Source organism: Phaethon lepturus, unplaced genomic scaffold (genome assembly GCF_000687285.1).
Source record: "Phaethon lepturus isolate BGI_N335 unplaced genomic scaffold, ASM68728v1 scaffold14630, whole genome shotgun sequence".
NCBI classification, from domain to species: domain Eukaryota; kingdom Metazoa; phylum Chordata; class Aves; order Phaethontiformes; family Phaethontidae; genus Phaethon; species Phaethon lepturus.
The window spans coordinates 29,376-37,486 of NW_010509955.1; the positions used below are offsets into that span (position 1 = coordinate 29,376).

General features: G+C 39.4%; 1 protein-coding gene across 1 annotated transcript in view; it reads right to left on the reverse strand.

Moving 5' to 3' along the window:
• NME7 (NME/NM23 family member 7) overlaps nucleotides 1-8,111 on the reverse strand; it is a gene marked incomplete at its 5' end in the record, with an annotated part of 69,752 nt that overhangs the window by 23,153 nt on the left and 38,488 nt on the right. The gene's annotated exons all lie outside the window — the stretch shown is intronic.

The window sequence follows — 8,111 nt, forward strand, 5'->3', positions numbered from 1 at the left end:
CAGCAGGATATTATTCTCAGTGTTTGAATTAATCATTTTATATCCAGTTTTTAAAATGCCTTTGTTTAGTTAATAGTATCCACAGTCAATGAGACTAGTGGTACAGAATGAAAACTATTACTACAGCTGTTCTCATGGCTGTCAGCAATTGCAAAGAGGAGGATTTACAACAATAACAACAACAATACCCACCATCATCAGAAATACAAAACCAGACTACTTACTTCTTTTTGTTACAGAAGGGAAGTCTTAGGCCATGGTATTTGTTTTCACCCACTCTGAAGCCTTCAATAACGTGGCTCAAGCAGAAAATAGCTGCACATACATTCTGGCCACAACATGTACTTCTTGCATTAGTACAATGGTATGCAAAGCACCTAGGGAATTTCAGTCCATGTTGCAATGTACAGTACAAGGATACCACTTATGCCACCTAGAAAGCCAAGTGATCCCTCTTAGAGGAAACCCACTTGCAAGATCTCCTTCCATCAGGGATCAGTTCTCCTCAGATCAATCTTTTTTGTGTACCAATTTATAAAGAGTACATAAGATACTCTATGATCTGCAGCTCCTTTTCTGTTTCATTATTTTTAGCTCTTTCACCAATTTATTAACCAAGGAGAGCCTGAATAAGCAGTCCTCTGGGATAAGAAAAAAAGTCATGCATATCCAAGAATTGACTACTCATAAGCTGCTGACTGAAAGACGTGAAACCTTTTGGGACAGCTACAGTTAACTTCAGGATACCCAAAATCACAACATCATCATGGAAAATTAAGTGCCCTACTGCCCTTTTTCTACATGTTTATAACTTCCTCTATTGCCCATTTTCAACAAGCACCTTTGTGTATTGACTCTTGCTAACTGCTTTCTGTAGTGCTCTAGAAAAAGCCCTTGCAGCCTGTTATACTAAGTTCTACCTTGGTTTATAATTTTCTTAATTAATTTTTTTTTTACTGGAGATATCATTCATATTACTTCATAACTTGAAGTATATGTAACAGCACTACAAAACTACCGTGTTCCAATGATAAGTCAGAAAGAATTCAAGTGAAGGACAAGGCTATCTATAGTCAACAAAAACCTGAGTCAGGTATGTAAGCAAGTGCTCTTAATCTATTCAAATCAAAGATTCCGCAAACACACAAGGTCACTGTGACCAGGATGCTAAGAAACTGGAGGAGAAAAGAGTTGTTTAGTACAGTAACAGCATCATTTTCTTTACCAGAGTGATCTCAGAACTTCCCATATCTTCTGGAAACACTACTCCCTTTCTTCAAGGAAGGACTAAGGTTATAGATAATTTGGTTTTTGCTTGAATGCTTCTTTTCAGGGATTAACTTTTATATATTCAAAAACATCACTGTCCAATGTAAAAGAGTGATTTGCTGTCTGCTGTAACCAAACAGAATACAGGGGGAGCAAAGAAGACAACCATGTAGGCTGAAATTAACCCAGAATTGTCTTGTTCTCGAAAAGGCTCTTACCTTGTGCCTTTATGGACTGAATATATTAATGAATCTATTCTCAGAAACCTCAGCAGCTACAGAAGAACCATAATAGAACAGTCCAAAGGAGGAAGGAGGGAGTATCACATGATCGCCTGATATGTTAGAAGCCTACCTCTTCTACGGTAGTGAGAAACAAAACTTTTCTCTTTAATCCATCTAAGATTTGTAAGCAGAGATACAATAAAGATATGGTATTAGCTAGCATTATTTAAAAAACAAACCAAGCAAATGCTGAAAGAAACTAGGCAAGCAAGCAGTTTTAAAACTCTGTGTGGTCACCTTTTAAATAAAATATGATCCACCTAGATGGGATACTAAAGCTGCAACACCACTCTCTAAAACTTGACATATATTCAAAGCTTGGAGAGAACCTAAACAGGAAGATGCAATACAAGTAGGACATGGAAGCATTCATTTTGCAAAACAAGACATGGAGATGGACCAAAAACGCCGCACAATCTGAAAAACCCTACATCCTCAAGGCTGAATAGACAAATTTATGTAATTCACAGCATTTATAAGAATCTCGTGTCCATCATAGATGCTTAAAATACCACTTTTTTAATAACACCCACCTATTACTTTAGGATGCACCCAGTCTGAGTGCAAGGGGAGCCTTTATGATCCCTAAGACAGTTTTTCAGGCTTCTTTCACACCTACCTATAGAACAATTAGTCTTTGTGATTTCAGATTAGGCTAAATGTCTTCATGTGTCTGCAGAGCTGAATGGTACAAAGTCCTTGACCAAGAAATAGAGTTTTCTTAAAAAGTAAATATTCTAAGTCTGGCTTAAACCCTTACAAAAATGGCTAGCCCTATGATGCTTTGCAGGGAAAGGCCTAAAAACCTAGCTCTAGGATACCTTGGCATGTTATCCATTCTGGGGAGTAGGTAGGAGGTCTCTATGGCAGCACCGCAAGTCAAGAAAGATCAGGAACCAGTGCTGTCAATACCTCGTGGCACATCCCTGCTTTCCTTCAGTCTCTGGGCTCGTGTTCAGCTTCTCTCCTGTTGCTAAAATAAGGCAAGCTATTCCAGCCTGGATCCAGGCACAAGGAGCCCGGGAAGAACCAGTTCAAAGCCAGAGACAGCCTGACATAAGGGAAAAACAGGAACACAGATGGGAACCCCAAGGCTTCTGAAGCTGATGCTACTTTCCAGGAGGGCATACAAGATTTTTGACAAAATGTTGAAAATTTCCTGCAAATGTCCAGAAATTGCAGTTAAGAAGGTACCTTGTCATAACGGGATACTAAAATATATAGTGACAGGTAGCAGAGGAAACTACGAAAAACCCCTACATAGGCTACAGAGGTTTTGGTAGCCAGAAACTGAGGAAAAAAACCCAAAACATTGCAGCAACCAGAAACAAGATGCAAATGTAGTCCAGTTTTAGTCTTCTCGCAGAAGTGCCCAGCACTTTCCCTCCAGAGGATAAAAGCAGCAGACTCCTCCAGCGTCATGCCTCAGTAGTGGTAGTGGACTTAATATGAGACAATGCAATATCTTTTATTAGCTACTTTATCAAATGACAGTAATTTGTGACCACTGAGTCTAAGTTCAATGGCCTCCCATCCAGCATTTAGGCACTGCTGACATGTTCAAGTCTGGTAGCTCTGGAGCCTCAGACAAGGAGTGGCAGATGAAAGTTTTTTTTTCAAACTGTAACCTTGCCAACATGCCTCAATCACATTGGATTTAAAGCAGAGTTCAGTCCTGAGGGCTCTGTCAGTATACAGTGTCCTGATGGAGACTGCCAGTTATCACTAATAACAGCAATTTTCAACACATATGCAACTACCCATCCAAAATCAAAGTGAGCCTGCAAACTCCAGTTCCACATGACACTGAACAGCTATCACATGAGAGCAACCTTCAGGCAATAACAAGCCACATTTAAAGCAAGCCACTTGCAAGCAAAAGGCTCCTCCACCACTACTAGTGCTCTGATTTTTGTTCTCATCTCCCCACAAAGACATATTTCAGTGAGGCTGAAGTCCCTCTTCCTATCAAAGGACCTCTTGTCGCCTGCAAAGGGTGGCTCGGAGAAGACAGTATACAAGAAACAGAGCTCTAAGCAGGTCACCTCAAAATTGTAACCAGATCATGCATAGATGCCACTACAAAGCACATACACACACACACAATTAAAGCGAATGGGGTTGCAGTGGGAGTGTGTCAGGAGCTGGCAGACCTCTTCAATACCCATTCAGAAGCAGGAGAAACATATCAGGAGAACTTACTATGAACACTGAATTCATGCCTGTAAAAATTAATTATTGGATTCTTGACTCTCAGCTGCTCCCAGGTCTACACACAGTTTTGACAGAAAGAATATGACATTCATGTATCAGTCTTGTCTGTGGTGCAGCCAGTGCAGACTCTACCTGTTTTAAACCAGGGAAAGCAACTCACTGCCACAGGTGCGGTGTTTGGCATCCACAGAGACACAGGCTTGTCTCTGACAACAAGCTGTAACACTTTTGGAGGTAAATTTCAAACCATAAACCAACATATTGACAGTCTAAAGTGGTGGCGGCAACTCATGGTTACAATCACATTACAGCTGTGGGTCACTAGAGCACAGCTGTCTTAACACTTCCTTTCTTCTAGATCCAGTCTTAATAAGCCCCTTGCCCAGGCACAGAGGGGTGACACAGAAAAAGGCAGAGGAAGTCCCAAACCCACCGAGACTTTGGGCTAAATGAATGAGCAGTGTCAGCTCAGCAAAAGGGGGCTGCACTACAGGGAAGAATCTCCCTCCACTGACACTCAGAAATTACCATGTCCCCCAACTAAGAGGCCTTAGCACTGTCCAGAACACATTTTCATTAGACCTGCAGAGGCTCATGTGGAAATTAAAAACTGAAAGGACAGAGTCAGATGACTGACCCTAAATAACATCTAAGCAATTCAATCATGTCTTTCCCATTGCAGGCTTAGACAGCAGGATATCGTAACTGGTATCGATCGATCTGTTTGCTACTCTAGCTGATAATGGTCTGGCGCTGAATGAAAATTTTTATTATTACTACATGACTCAGGCTATCTGAGCAGATAATCAATTATATGAAAATCTTTTTCACCAAAGAATTAAATTAATAAATCTTACTTCTCTTAAAACACATTATGTACTTTACTGTCAATACTCTGACCACGGCTCACTAGGCTACAGGAAAAATCCACATTGAAACAGCTATGAAGGTATTACCAGAAAATGAATACATGAGAGCTCAAAAATAGTCTTTATATTTCCTTATATCTTCCACTGAACTATTTTTTATGTGATGTAATATGAAAGTGTTGTGCTGGTAATGTAGTTCTATGAATGAACATGAACATTTTTGGTCTCACATGTAGATAAAAATTTTTCAGTGCCAGAGATTCACAGAAGGTCTATGCAAACAAAAATCTTCTAGCAACAGTGCTCTTTGGCTCATACAGTTACCTCTATTTAACTGATGTAGTAACTGAAGCAGAAACATATTGAACTTTTTGTCCAAGGTCACACAGTGAGGTCAGGAATGGAGCTAAAGCAGACTCCAGCTCTTTCAGTTCACTGGTTTGTTTTAAACCATGTAATCTCTCTTTTAGCTCTTTGGCGTTGATGCAAAAGTACAAAAGACTGTTAATACACTGCTACCCTTAAAATTGCAAATCCCCAATGTAAAAAGAATGTAGGTTAGGATCTAAAGCAAGTACATGAAAAACCCTTTTCAGCCCACTGGATGCAGAAATACTGTAGCACGTCCCATCACTTTACTAGTATCTCACAGCAGAAGGTGCTTGAGTCACTTTTAGTGTACTGCCAATCCTAACTAAAAGCTCTTAAGACTACTAAAAGTTATGCAATCAGTCAGGAACATGTAGCTGATGTAGACTCCTGGAATGTTATAACCAACCTTTTCATTTGTCTATGAAGAAAGTTCAAAAGAAAGGTAAAAATAAAAAAATAAAAGCAATGTATCTAATTTCTGCAGCATTTTACGAGTGTCGTATGAATACTAAGTAATCACCTCAACAAATCCAATACAAAACGTTACCAGCAGCTATTTCAACATAGAAGCTGCATGAAGATGATGTGAAAACTGAAGCTGTATCTTCAGACCAAAGTAATAACAACAGGCCTCCAACTGCTACAGAGGCCAAAAATACACAAACACCAATCAAATGGATCATCGATGCCAGCAAGCTTAAGTAGTGACAGGATTCCCTGGCCACCATCCCCCTATTCCGAAGTTGAAGTTTTTTGAGCCTTTGCTTTTTGATCCATGTGAAACAATGTCAAATCAATGCCGAACAGTTTGTGGGTTTGTTTTTTTCTTATCACACTGCACACTGTGCTGCATTTACCCCTACCCCTCCAAGCATTTTCATTTCTTTATAATGAAGAAGAAACAGAGTTTCTTTCCTCTTGAATTTTGGTTGCAGTTAGCAACTCTTATTTCTAAGCAATAATGTGTATCAAAAGTTCAAAAGGTTTGTGTTCTGCATTAATATGATTTAATTAACATTTTAACTCCTCTTCCTAGCTTTCTAGAGCAGTTACCTCTTTGCCACAGGTGTAATTTTTTTTTTCTCTTGATGTCAGAATTGCACCAGTAGAATCAGAGTGAAATAGCATCCAGCACCAAAACAAAGGTAATTTAACAACCTGCATAACAATATACTTGATAGTATATTTTGAAAAAGGGCTTAAATGATTCAGACACACCATGGAAAATCAGTGGAACTCAAAGTAATTTCAGAAATCCCATTCCTATTTGAAATTGAAATAGCCAAATAAAAAGTGCTCAGCTGCTCATAGGATCTAAGTGTCTCAAACTTCCTAGCTTTGGGTGCATAGCAGAGGCTGTGGGTGCTTCACCTCCTTGAAAAGCTACACTCTTGTGTGGAATTCAGAGCTCTTTTTTAAACAGTCCTTGTTAACATTGTAAAGAAACAATATTTTCAAGATGAGCATCAGAACAGCCTGCTGGCCTTATATAGGGATGCTGCAACAGTAAGTAAGGAGTAAATTCCTGTTTATTATAGTAGATGTGGCGAGAGCTTTCCGTTTCTAAGCCCTACACGTTAGCCACAGAGGCATTCCAGGACAGAGAGAAAGAACAAGGTACTGGGCGACATCAAGAGCAAGTCACACAAGTAGTCTGGGACCTGGCTGTGAGGAAAAGCTAAGCCAGAGACTGCAATCAGAAGACAAGAAAAGCAAGCATCACGGCTGATCTGAAAGATTACAGGAAGGCCTCAGATGAGACCACCAACAACACAAAAACATCCAGCTGCACTGCAGGAGCTTAAACCTAATGTCATTAAAGATGATGACAGTTGATTAAGAGTGCAATAACCCAGCTGGCCACTCACTAGAAAAGTGTCCGTGTACAACAAGAATGCAAGCAGCAGAAAGACCTGCAGAAAAGCATTTCTCCTAGAGCATATACTATCCACTGGGGACAAATGTTCCACAAGCCTGCAACCTTTAACACTGAGCCCTTCAATCAGATTACAGCAATTTTGAGAGTAAGCATGTCCAGCACAGCTCCTTAGAGACAAGTATCTTTATCCCACTGCCTGCTTTCCAGATTTGATAGGCTGTTTGTACACTACTACAAAGAGACTCAAAACAGATGTTTAGTTAGTAGTCTTCCCTACTACCACATGAGAGGTTTTAATAAAGTATTTATAAGCTGGTTTATAATGAAGGATATTTTTGGCAGACAGCTTTACTGACCTGCAGTGCTAACAAAATATTACCCGGTTATAGAAAATAGCACAAAGTTCCATTTCATTTTTAGCATTGCACACTTGGTATAAATTGCTAGCTTATTAAAGTATAATCCTCAAAATGAAATAACTCATAATTCTTTCTTCAGCCCTAAACATCAAGGGACTTGGACAAAAACAGACCTATTTCCAAATGACACCTCATTTTGATTGGGGAAAATTTGTATCACCTCTTTCTGGATGCCTTTTCTTGAGTGTACCATAACTGCCTCCCTGCAAAACCAAGAACAGATTGGAAGGGCTGCTAACATTCATACCCAGTTTAAATATCTGACTTGCCACAAAGTAATTATTACATTTGCTATGTATCTAAGATATAATTAACAGCACACATGATTGAGATTCATTATATAAGTCAAACTCCAACACCTTTGCTCACTTTAAACAGCACCTTGCTTTGAGAGTAATCACAAATATTTCAATGGCACTACTTGCCAAATAGGGTACTATTTAACAAGAGCCAAAGTGACCCAATCAGGTACGTTTTGTAGTAAACTTGCTCTTCACCTGTGTTTAGAAACAGGCTGCACAAACATCAGGATTGAGCATATATTAACAAACAAACAGAAAAGTTACAGGGAGATCCAGATCTCTCAGTTACAATGCATTATTTGCAGGACACTTAGATTTACTTTAACCACTAGAATATCAAGTCCATGGTATCTTTGTGGTCTGTATATAACCTTGCTAGATAATGAAACTGCTGTTACAGTTTCCACTACCCATATTTGAGACAGATATTGTAACCACAAAGTTCAGTTATGAGCTTCTCTGATGACTGGCTGGGAATGACACCGAGATACCATAGACCGCTC